The sequence below is a fragment of the Taudactylus pleione genome, unplaced genomic scaffold (genome assembly GCF_031769625.1).
Source record: "Taudactylus pleione unplaced genomic scaffold, aTauple2 ptg000090l, whole genome shotgun sequence".
Taxonomy (NCBI): domain Eukaryota; kingdom Metazoa; phylum Chordata; class Amphibia; order Anura; family Myobatrachidae; genus Taudactylus; species Taudactylus pleione.
The window spans coordinates 4,202,262-4,214,859 of NW_028284492.1; the positions used below are offsets into that span (position 1 = coordinate 4,202,262).

Sequence of the window (12,598 nt, forward strand, 5' to 3'; positions counted from 1 at the left end):
TATTTCTGAAAATCATCATCAAACCAAGCATGCAAGGAATGACCCTTAAAACAGCATGCAAAATACCTTCTGCCTTTATTTTTGTCTTGGCTATGTCTCCTTTTACAACTGTATTTACAGAATAGGGAAGTATTTAAAAGAAAGATTATATATATATTTATTAAACCATAACATTTATATATCATGCATATGTTCCATTCCATTGCCAACAGCGACCATCTTTAAAAAAGGCTGTTTAGGTGGCACTTCTCTATCTTGCAACTGAAGCATTACTCAGGCTGCACCCATGATCAGTCTGCTTAATAAAAACTGCCAAATGTATACAGTGTCTGTCCTAGAAAAGAATTCCAACGCTAGAGAATGCCACAAAAAGATGGATGAAACCCATCCTTAAGTATAGATAAAATCGATAAAGAGCAAAACAAAATGCAGCATGCAGTGTTTTGTAAAGACCGTCCTGCGTGAAGACGAGAATAGTGCCAACTTAATAAATTGAAGATTTAAACCCGGGCAACGCGGGGTACTTCAGCTAGTTTAAGGATATAGCAGACCCCTTGTGTTCAAACAGGGGCATTTGTTAAATTTGTTATACATATGTATAGGTGAAAAATTTAAGACTGAATCTGATCCATATCTATTCTATAGAATGCCAATTTGCACAATGTTTGAGTGGGACTTCATGCCTAGTATAACAAAACATGCAGGGATTAGTAACACATTGAAACCGGTTGAACCAGTAATTGAAAGTCACACAACAACAAGTCTGGACAATTCATAAACCGAGCAGAAGAAAAAGTACCTGGGGCCTTAGTAACTTTCTCCGCTATTGGTGATGGCGTAATCCCTAATATTTATAAAATAAATAGAGGTTACATTTTAAATTGGCAGTGTTAATATGAAGAAAAAGCGAGACCTGTCACCTGAATACAACATTGTAAATGAAGTTTCTGGGGTCTTAAATCCAAAATAAAATGTAATATTTAACAATATTAAGTTTTGTGCAATATATTAAATGTGCCCAGTCCGGGTGATCATCTTCTGGTTTCAGAGCTTTCACTTAAGGGCATCAGGCTGCTTACACTACCTCTAGTCCAATGGTTCCCAAACTCTTTCCACAAGACACCCTAACAGTCCAGGGTTTTAAAGGATACCCATGGTAGCACACAGATTGTTTAATCATAATGAATGAGGAACCCATTATGTCAGTTGTGCCGAAGCATAAATATCCTTATAACCTGAACGGTTAGGGCACCTTGAGGACAGAGTTTGGTGACAGGTGCTTTAGTATGAAGATTCAAAGAAACAAGATGGGCGCTGTAGTTAAAAGTCAAAGAATGTGTATAGTCTAGAACAGGGGTAGCCAACCATGGTCCTCATGAGCTACCAATATTGCATATTTTCCAGGTCTCCTCACAGAATCGCTAGTGAAATAATTAGATTCACCTGTGGATCTTTTCAAATGTGTTAGTGAGTAATGAATACACCTGTGAACCTGCTGGGTGATCTGGAAAACGTGAACTTTTGGTAGCTTTCGAGGACCGAGGTTGGCTACCCCTGGTCTAGAAGCAGCTCAACCAAACAAGAGGTGGCTAACCTCTAAGGATATAGAAACAGATAAAGCTAAATATTTGGGAGCACAATGTTGATCAGTTAAAAGACATATTTCATAGCAAAATGTTCTGAAATAATACGGTGCATAAAATACATACAGCTATATCAATCGGATCCTCTCATAATATGAAGTAAGGAGCAGGTAATTTGACAAACGCATAAAAATAAAAAACAAATGACATAATTGACAGTTCTAAAATATTAGTACATAAATCAAATAAATACATAGGTGAAAAAGGACCAATTAAAAAAAATTGCATAAATAGCTCATGTAAGTAAACTCCTTTAGAATGTAAGCTCTTACGAGCTTCTCCTTACTTTACTTTCGCCTACTTCTTACCCCCCACCAGGGCACCTAACACTTGGTTGCTTACGCTCTGTTGCATATCTAGGTGTTATGGTCAATTATGTATCAATGTATATTATCCATGCCCTTGTCCTATTTTTACTGTAAGTCAGTTGTCAAATTATTTATGTACTTTGTAAGGCGCTGCGGAACACTTGTGGCGCCATATAAAGGATAATAATAATAATAATAATAATAAATGAACCTATTCTGGTACTGAATATAATAGACACATAGTGAATGGATAAATAGATGTATGAATGGTTGAATACAAGAAGTCTTGTGCGTAGTCATAAATAACAATGTGACTTTTTTTGTTGTTAGAGTCTATGTATCCATATGTATATTGTGACAGCAGAGCAAGTATGGATAATTTATGTATCCTGTCCTGTTTAACAAGTAATTTGAAGGTACCAGCAGAAATTGTTAATGAAAAAGTTGTTTAAATGTATCCGATCTGAATAAATAAATCAAGGAAAAATGGTGTTCTTCATAGTGTTCAGATACTGGTAATTAAATGTTAAAATCCTCTAGCGCTAACCTGTATTCGGCGTTATCCAGGCTGGATGTAGCAGACGGAGGGCAGTGTCCGGATTGCTGCTCTGACAATGTGAGCCGGCTGCTTGTTTACATCCCAGTCTCGTGCTGAGTGGAGCTCTAACTGCTTAGCACTGTACTCCGGGAAATAATGTTTTAGAAATTGGTCAGCCCATGTAGCCTGTCCCGCTGCGTCATAAACGCACTATGAAGGTGGCGCTTGGGTAGTACACAGGTCTGGATCATCCGATGGGCGCTTTAGAATCTCATGAGAGAGACACGTTTCACGGCCTTTGTGAACCTGGCCGTTTCCTCTGAGGAAACGGCCAGGTTCACAAAGGCAGAGAAACGCGTTAGCTTCACCTTACTGTTTTTCTCACTCATTCAGCGCTTTATGCCCATCGGATGACCCAGACCTGTCTACTACCCAAGCGCCTCCTTCATAGTGACTTTATGACGCAGCGGGACAGGCTACATGTGCTGACCGATTTCGCAAACGTTATTTCCCTGAGTACAATGTTAAGCAGTTAGAGCTCCACTCAGCACGAGATTGGGATGTAAACAAGCAGCCGGCTCACATTGTCAGAGCGGCAATCAGGACACTGCCCTCCGTCTGCTACATCCAGCCTGGATAACGCTGAACACAGGTTAGCGCTAGTGGATTTTAACATTTAATTACCAGTATCTGAACACTAAGAAGAACACCGTTTTTCCTTGATTTATTTATTTATTCAGATCGGATACATTTAACAACTTTTTCATTAACAATTTCTGCTGGTACCCTCAAATTACTTGTTAAACAGGACAGGATACATAAAATTATCCATACTTGCTCTGCTGTCACAATATGCATATAGATACATAGACTCTAACAACAAAAAAAGTCACATTGTTATTTATGACTACGTACAAGACTTCTTGTATTCAACCATTCATACATCCATTTATCCATTCACTACGTGCCTATTATATTCAGTACCAGAAGAGGTTCATCAAGGGTTTACTTACATGCGCTATTTATGTGATTTTTTTAAATTGGTCCTTTTTCACCTATGTATTTATTGATTTATGTACTAATATTTTAGAACTGTCAATTATTATGTAATTTGTTTTTTATTTTTATGCATTTATGTCAAATTACCTGCTCCTGACTTCATATTATCAGAGGATCCGATTGATACAACTATGTATTTATGCAGAGTATTATTTCAGAGCACTTTGCTATTAAATATATGTCTTTTAATTGATCTTGTGCTCCCAAATATTGAGTTTTAGTATGAAGAGTTTAAACAAAATTACTTCAGGCTCACCCAGGGGAGTTTTAAGAGAGGAGGGGGCCCATGTGCAACCTCCGTTTGGGCCCCCTCCTCTCTGGCATGCACGGGTCTCTGGCAATAAGGCACGGGCACCATTTTCCCAGAGACATCTTTTCAGAACATACGCGAGTCACGGGAAAATGGCCGCCGCCATTTACCCTGAGATTTTTGCTGCTCTGCTGTGCAAGCCCGGCGCTGCAGAATAGCACTCTGGAGACTGCGGAAAGGAGAATATAACTATATATGGGTGCAGAGTGTGCTGTGTGGCCCCCCCCTGGACCCAGGGGCCCGTGAGCACCGTACAACCAGCACCCATTATAGATGCACCCCTGGGTGCACCCCCATACACTTTATTTGTAATACAACTACATTTGATTTAAATCTTACCATTATTGCTAGATGTGGGGCAAAAGATAGATCTTAAGCTATGTAGTCTGAAAGAAATAATAAAAATGGTATAGAACAGTGGTTTCAACTCCAGTCCTTCAAATACCAACAGGTCAGTTTTGTGGATTTCTTTTATCATGCACAGGTGAGTTAATCTATTTTGCTGGGTCACTAATTATCCCGCCTGCTTCCACAAACAGATATCCTCAAAACATGACCTGTTGGGGAAACATGAGGGCTGGAGTTGAGAACTGCTGGTATAGAAGTATAATAATACAAGTTTGAGCACCCAAAACTTGGGCAGATAAAATAATCATAAATTAGCAAGCCATTTAAAATAGGTACACCATCGAAATCTCAGGTATGTATCTGTAAACAGTACAGTAATAGGGCCTAATTCCTGGATCTTCTTGCATATGGACCAATGCCTTAGTTCATAGTGAAGAACATCTGAGATGATTATGAAAACCAGACCAAACTCTGATAGCACATTGTATGGGTGACTTGGCATAGTATTGGTATGATCATACACCATGTCAATACAGAACACAACAAAAGTAATAAACTTTGGATAACAGGTTTAATATGACATATAACATGTCAAAGTGTTAGAAGTTCTCACCTCTAAAAAGGTGAATACCAAAGAACTACAGGCTGAATACTTAAGCTGCATACACACACACAACGATTTTGTAAATGAACGATTTTAGTAAACGATTTTCGTTCATTACATTTAGTAAATGAACGATTTTAGTAAACGAATTTCGTTCATTTTTCCCTTGAACTACAAACGATTTTTGCATATTCCCTTAATGAAAATCGTTGAGTTGGTCAGTCTGACTAAACTACAAACGTGAACGCGCATGAACGATAATCGTTCATCGTTTTAACTTGGAAAGTGATTGATTTTTCCAACAATTGAACGATAAACAATATCGTTAACGATAATCGTTCAAAAAATCGTTGTGTCTATGCTCCTTTAGTAATCCAAAAATTGTGCAGATTAGATTTATTTGCACTAAGATGCCTATTACTTCTCAACAAGGATAAAAATAAATGTCACAAATATCACATACAACATGAGGAATATACGAAAATCATGACTGAGGAATGATACATGCGTTTTAAGTGTACCATTCATTATTCACTGTGGAGAATTAGATTAAGTACCTATTTTTAGAATAGTCCGGGATTTGCTGCAAGACAATTTTAACAGTTCAATTAATTTCTTTTCGGTAATACAGATTTAAGATATTACACATGGAATAATGGACCCCAATGCAAATTACACGAAATCAGGTCATTGAAAACACAGAACAATGTGGAGATGGAACAAGTGATGTAGAAAATGGTCTAAATACTTAAAAATACCCACATTAAAAGTAAATAATTAACCTATGTAGAAGTATCTAGAAACTGTTTAACAGTATCAGGGCTTTGTAGGTTTCCTTAAAACTATGAATGATGTCAGAGGTGTCAATTATTTTCAATTCTATACATTAGGAATCTCTTTGCTTACAAATCATTAAATATTGAAGGATGTCACAGAATTCAGGGGTTCTTTTTCCATTTAATCCCCCCCCAAAAAAAAAATTGTAAGACAAAGAAAGCACATGCTGGACAGACAATTTAGGCATAGGATAAGAGTTAATGTACTAAAAATACATAGACAAAGGATGCCACCAATACAAATAGTAAGTGACACTCCTACATGCAATATCCTCAATAGAAAATGATTAATTTACTGGTGAATACATGGTGAGTGTACCGGAGAGCTTGAGAAAAGCATGGTCTGACATTCTTCTTGACGAATGTAGACAGATTAAATAATTGAAGAGAGAATTGATAGAAGCTCAAGTATATAGCTAAAATACAGAGTAGCAAACAGGAGTTTATTTGCATACAACAAAAACGATATATGCACACACTGTTATACAGTAATAGGTTGCTTAATTCCATGTACAACATAATAAAAGAGTTTATTCATGTACTTCTGATAGATTATTCATCTTGGGTAGGAAGAGTACAAAGTTAGTTTTAAAATGGAGTTGTTGATGTTTAAAATTCTTTTCACCAATTACATGAAATGTAAATATGGGGGGGGGGGGGGGGGAGAGAGTAAATAGGAAAAGAAAAAACACTTGGCTTTCCTTTATATAGGTCTCATTTTATACATTAAGCAGCAATCCCAGTCACAGATCTGTTTTTCTTAAAATACCAATTACTCTTTAAGCAATAATCTTTCTAAGTGATCCTCTTATAGATCGTCATCTCCTTTCAACATATCTCTGGAGGGAAAACCAGTATGGCTGCCAGATACAGAAACTTACACAGCTCTCAGTCATGTGATGGCAGGGTGGGAAGGAGTGGCAGGATGTTATAGTGCACAAAGCAGACACAAAACATCGCCTGGCTGCCAGATACAGTTAAGCCGGTTAAAAACTACGCAGATTGGAACATTAAATGCGGATCGCATAGTGTGTATGGACTATCTGCGCGATCGCATGAGATATCGCCCGGTTTGCCGTGCCGTACGTCCAACAGGACGATATCGCATGCGGTGCAGTTGCAGGTAATGAAGGACGGAACGAGAGATCGTCCCGTCGTTCATTACATTGCTCAATGTGTACCCGCTGTTAAGATATGTCAGCCCGTCGGGCCAACATATCATCCGGTTACACACTGGCAAGTGCGTAACCAGCATTAGTTTACTATACAGACCGCTCACAGATTGCCAACATGTCATGATATTGGGAAGGGGGGGATGTCACAGTGAAAACAGAGTACAATGGGGCATTGCAAAGTCTCTGTTTACTACATCACGTGTCATGTGAGTGTGGTTGCCACGATAGCCCATAGCACTCTATACAATAATACATACTCTTATTTTAGCCTGCCATAGTGAGTTAGGATTGGTTTTTAAAAAAAAAGCACACTTTTTCATGGGATTGCTGCTTTGAAAAAAATTCTAATACTCCTCAAATCTATAAAACCTGTAGGACTGACTTTTATAGATTAATTTTGCAAAGAACAGGACATACTGTAGAAACTAAGAAATTTTCTACTCACAGCATATTTGGAAATATTTTATTTGCATCGAAAAACAAAAATGTCTTTTTGTGTTGTAATTACAAACAAATAAAAACAAACTCCTAAATAAAATGTTATAAATTGTACGTAGAGCACAAAACAGATGAAAGAAACAAGTTTTAATTGTACAGTTTAGAGAAATACCAACCCGCACTTTCAAAGCAGTTAAGACATATCGAATTTAGCAGCTAAGCAAAGGCTTTGACTGAGATGCCATGCCAATATTTGCTACAGCCGATGAGAAGGCAAGCTTACACCTTTGTTCCAATCAGTCACTATTAGGAACAAAGAAAGCACAACAAGCTCTAAGGTTATCCACTGTACTTCCCAGGCATAACGGTCATAACCCAATGAAAGCAATGAAGATGGGAAAGCATTGGTTGGGCAACTCATCTTTGTTCTTTAGTCTCCTTAGGACTATGAAAAACATGGAATGTTGCAGGATGGCTGGAAGCATGTGGCATCTGCTGGTGCCAAATGATATAATGCCATTGTAATTGGTCTCCTAATTGTGCCAAGCTTAGGAAACACAAATTAAATTGATGCAAAAAACACACCAGACCTGGAATGCAAATTTCTTCACTGGGAATTTAGACCACGCCATACTAGTACTCATTCTATTGTGTACAAGATCTGCCAAATAACACTTTCAGCTATGTGGGTAGCTCATGGCTCCGATGCTCCAGGCTGTCCACTACGAAATGGGAGATCCCGTATCTTGTGGCTTTACTTATAAGAAAAAACAAAACCACAGAAAGAAATTAGTGTTTGGTCTCTGAACAGAGAAGTTATTGGTTCTGCAAATCCAGAATGACACAGGTCTTTTTTCCCTGAACCCCTTCGTTCTGTGACGTACCATCAACATCATCTGTGGGATCGGTATCTTCTTCTTCTACCATTTCAAAAGGAGTCATTACATCATACAGAAATGAGAGAAAGCCATAAAACCAATCCGAGCTTTCCTCGGCTAAAATATTAAGGACTTCCTCTAGAGAATCAATATTCATACTACTGCCATCTTTGGTGAGGCCTACACGAGAATAGAGGAAGAAAAGAGGAGAGAGAGGAGCAGTTAGGCAGACACAGTGGACATGAGGAGTTAGGGTACGCAAGAGGCTTCATCCGTTAACTTTTCCATGAGGACAATGAAGACGTGGAAACTAAATGGCTGAATGAAGAAAATGTGATGAAAAGCTAAGAGATAAAACATGCAGATATTGTATATACAACCAGGAAAACAACCCAAATCCACCCCACTCCAATATAGGGAGAAGCAGTAAGCCAAACAAAGCCTAACAGTAGTCTAGGTAATGGAGAGGCCTTCATGCATGCCTTACCATGCACTATAAAAGTGAGTGTTATTGCTTGGTTATTTCAAGCAAATTAGACCCCCCCCCCCCCCAACAAAATCTGTAAAATATCCTACTACTTATTAGAATGCTTTAGTAAATACGAGTCAGTGGGCCCCAACTGAATTGCCTAAATTTTACTTTGTTAACCATAATGTGGTTTAAAAGTATTTTCCCCAGTGTAACAAAATAAGGGACCCTTATCCATTGCCAATATGAGGAAACCCCTAGAAAGAGGAGCTTAAGTCATAAATAACTAGATGTTCATCACCCACATCAACCAGAGGAATTCAAAGTTGCGTTACAGATCTACAGAATGTTAGAGGTTCCAGATATAGGACAAATACACTTCTGCAAGCTGGTTAAGACAGAACAAGCCTGACATCACTATGTGCTGTGGGGACTCTCAGCTGTGGTTTCCTGCCTGAATCCAGCTCTCTTCCACACACCATGACATCACTTCCAATACATGCAGCCCTGTCCTCACACACACGGGTTACTGCGACCAACAGCCATAGCACACATGCTGATGTACTCTCTGCTACTGTGAGCATTGGATTGGCTACAGGGGGTTCTACCTCAGAACACTTAATCTCTGGACATCCCACATGTTCAGCAGATAAGCAAATAAACTATAGGTGTGTGCACACTATACAATGTACTGTACGATATTACGTTCAGCGAGGATCAGAACACTATAATCAAACACATTATGTAATATGTACGCCCGATCTGTCGTTCCCGGCCGTCATTCATTGCATCGTCCCATCTGCTGTGCTGCAAATCAGATGGGAAAAAGCAATGGAAGACGCAGTAGTTACATGCAGCATGTTATGATATATTGCACCATTGTGCAATGGGTCGAAGTAGCGTGTATGGTGCGTGCATTGTATCATTACATCACACAATTATATGGTGTATACCCAGCTTAAGACTCTCAGACCATAATCTAGTGTAGTGTGACAAGGGTGGGTTTTTTTTTTTTTTTTTAGTTAATAGGAGCAATTTTATGCAACCTTTCAGTTTGTCCCACAGTCAAATCAAAAGATCAATAAACCTAAATGTGTTTGCTAACTTAGATACGGTCTTTGAAATCAAGTTTCTGGACATATTTGTGCAAAGAAATAAAATTCATGATTGCATTTGGATTATAAACTTGCATAAATATCATTTAATTGCTGAACGGAGGCTACTGCTAGTAGAGATGTTTTTTTACATGTACAGGTATCAATGCCTACAATTAAATAACTATGGGGTAGATTTACTAAATGGAGAGTTTTTAGAAGTGGAGATGTTGCCCATAGCAACCAGATTCTACTTAACATTTAAACTAGCACCTTCTAGATAAATAATAGCTAGAATCTGATTGGTTGCTATGGGCAACATATCCACTTCTAAAAACGCTCACTTTAGTAAATTTACCCCTAAGAGCACTATACTCAGTTTAGGATACACTGCTGGTAGATAATTAAATTATTCCAAATAATCTTATTAAATACGCTGCAGGCTATAAGCATGTTCTATAACTTATTAAAACACCCAAATGTAAACAGTGTTTATTTGCAGAGCTGTAAAAGTGTAAGTGAAATGTTGGAGAGATGACAGAATAGGGCCTGGCAATATATAAAGTAAACAGCAGGGTCTGTGAACACATCCTTCTTAGTACAAATACTGGGCAGCACCACTGTTTGACTAGGAACTTACAGGAGCCAGGAAGCTGCTTACTTATACATAGGTCACATTTAAAGGGAGACAGGCATTTAAGTCTTTTTGCATGGGCTTTGCTATAGTTTACATCCACAATTGACAATATGACTGGCAAACCTGTAATTATGTGTTCTAGATACTATATTCTGAAAATGAAACATTAAAGCAGTTTAAAAAACAAAAAAACAAAAAACAAAAAAAAAAAACACATTTATCTTCTGCAGAACCCAGGCTAACACCTCACCATGTCCTATAAAGGTTTAAGCTATTCACATATAGTCTTGCTACATGATTACTTTTAAAATTTGATCACACAGGCACTGATGGCTGGGGCTTGCTGGCCCTTGTATACAACTACTACACCAATGCACACATACAGACAGGGATTGTTAAAATATTTTAATTAAAATAAACAGTTCCCCAAATGACCCATTATCATTCTGTTAAATCCACAGAGTATATTCTTTCTGTAATCCAATTGGATATAAACTAAAGAAAAAAAAAACCCACAATAAAACGTGCGCTTAGCAAAGTTTTGAAGCGAAAGAATGAATAGGTCAATAATGAAGGGGTCAATACATGATCGGCCAATCCAAGCAATTTACATTGCATTGCATGGATTGTTGGAAAACTACCCTGACCAGCTGTTCCTGTATTGTCCGCTCCAGGGCAATTAAGTAACTTCATTCGCATCACTGATCGGCAATGACCATGCATTGTGGGCATTAGTGACTCAGAGGTTTAATAAAAAAAAAAAAAAAAGATATTGGGGAGTGTTAATTTTAAATAAAATATGTTTAACCATAAGCCGTGTGCGTTTCCTTTTCCGTTAAGATTCTGTAGTGGAACATTTCTGACTATACACTACCCTGGTATCTAACTCCCTTGGGGAGGGGGCGAAGCATGTTTTATCAGGCTTGTTTCCCATTGAGCTGACAGGGCTTGGGCTTGTCTTACATTATGAGAGGGAGCATATCCTATAGCACAGTTATTATTTCTTGATAAAAAAAAGAAACTACATGTATGTGGAGATGGTACCTAGTCCAACTAGGAGGCGCTGCACTAACATATGACCACCCCTAAGGTACTCCACATGCGTTTACATGCTTCCTATCCGCAAATCCGGAATTCGTGCAGGTTACTTTCTATCTAAATTCTGGCTGCATGAAACAAGTGTCATAGTAGTCGAGTTGGTATTATGTCCAAATCTATACCAAGACCTTTGTGGCATTGGGCAGATGGCTCATACAGCATCAGAATGTGTGGTAATCTTAAGCCTTTCATTATAAAAAGATACTTACACAGGCAGCTGGTTATGTGCCTGCCAATACAGTGATGAAACAATTGACTCTGGCAGGGGAGAATGATAAATATAAATGTTGCTTTCCCTACAGCTGATCAACGACAATTGCAAATCAATGTCTTATCACATGACATGAAATGAATGATATGCCAGGGTGTTCTAATCTATAAAACACGAGAGCAACTCAATAGGTTCTAGTAATGAGCCAGATTTCTGCACCACCAGCTACAAGCACAATAAAGCTCAGCTACCCGCTACTCTCCTCCTTTAAGTTGACTGTTTTTCTTTAGGTATCATGAGACTCAGAGAAAGGAGAACTGTAGCTTAAATAAATGGAAATGTATTCAAATAAAAAAATCCAAGGCCAACCAAATACGTAATAAAGCAATAAATCACAGAACACTGCTAGACATCGTATTTTGCGTATCGTATATACCAGTGGTTCTCCACTCCAGTCCTTTGCTGGGTAAGTATTTATCCAACCTATTTCCACAGATAGAAATACTGAAAACATGACCTGTCGCAGGTACTTGAGAACCACTGGTGTATACCAACGCATTTTAAAGTCTTATGAGGATAGTAGTGAACACTAAGGGGTATATTTACTAAATGCAGTTTTTAGAAGTGGAGATGTTGCCCATAGCAACCAATCAGATTCTTCATATTACTTATCTAGCACCTTCTAGAAGATAACTAGAATCTGATTGGTTGCTATGGGCAACATCTCCACTTCTAAAACCCCACACTTTAATAAATATACCCCTAAGAGAGAAGCTACAAATTCCAGGTTAAGGCATCATGTGCAGTGACATTTCCTCAGGAATCAATGGGAAATCCCTGATCTGACGCTTAAGCTGGGTACACACTTAGTGATTTTTTTTTTAACAATTTGCCCGATTCCAACGAATTGGAACGACAAATCGTCAAGTGTGTATGCTCTATGTTGGACGGT

General features: G+C 38.3%; 1 protein-coding gene and 1 long non-coding RNA gene across 2 annotated transcripts in view; both read right to left on the minus strand.

The window, feature by feature from the left end:
* Positions 1 to 12,598, minus strand: part of ASPH (aspartate beta-hydroxylase) — a 182,887-nt gene that overhangs the window by 120,772 nt on the left and 49,517 nt on the right. The window lies entirely within an intron of this gene.
* LOC148527231 (uncharacterized) lies at positions 74 to 5,394 on the minus strand. The gene is made up of 3 exons (XR_015878048.1): positions 5,368 to 5,394; positions 800 to 844; positions 74 to 108 (listed from the first exon to the last, which is right to left on the minus strand). It is a non-coding gene; the product is annotated as an uncharacterized LOC148527231 (long non-coding RNA).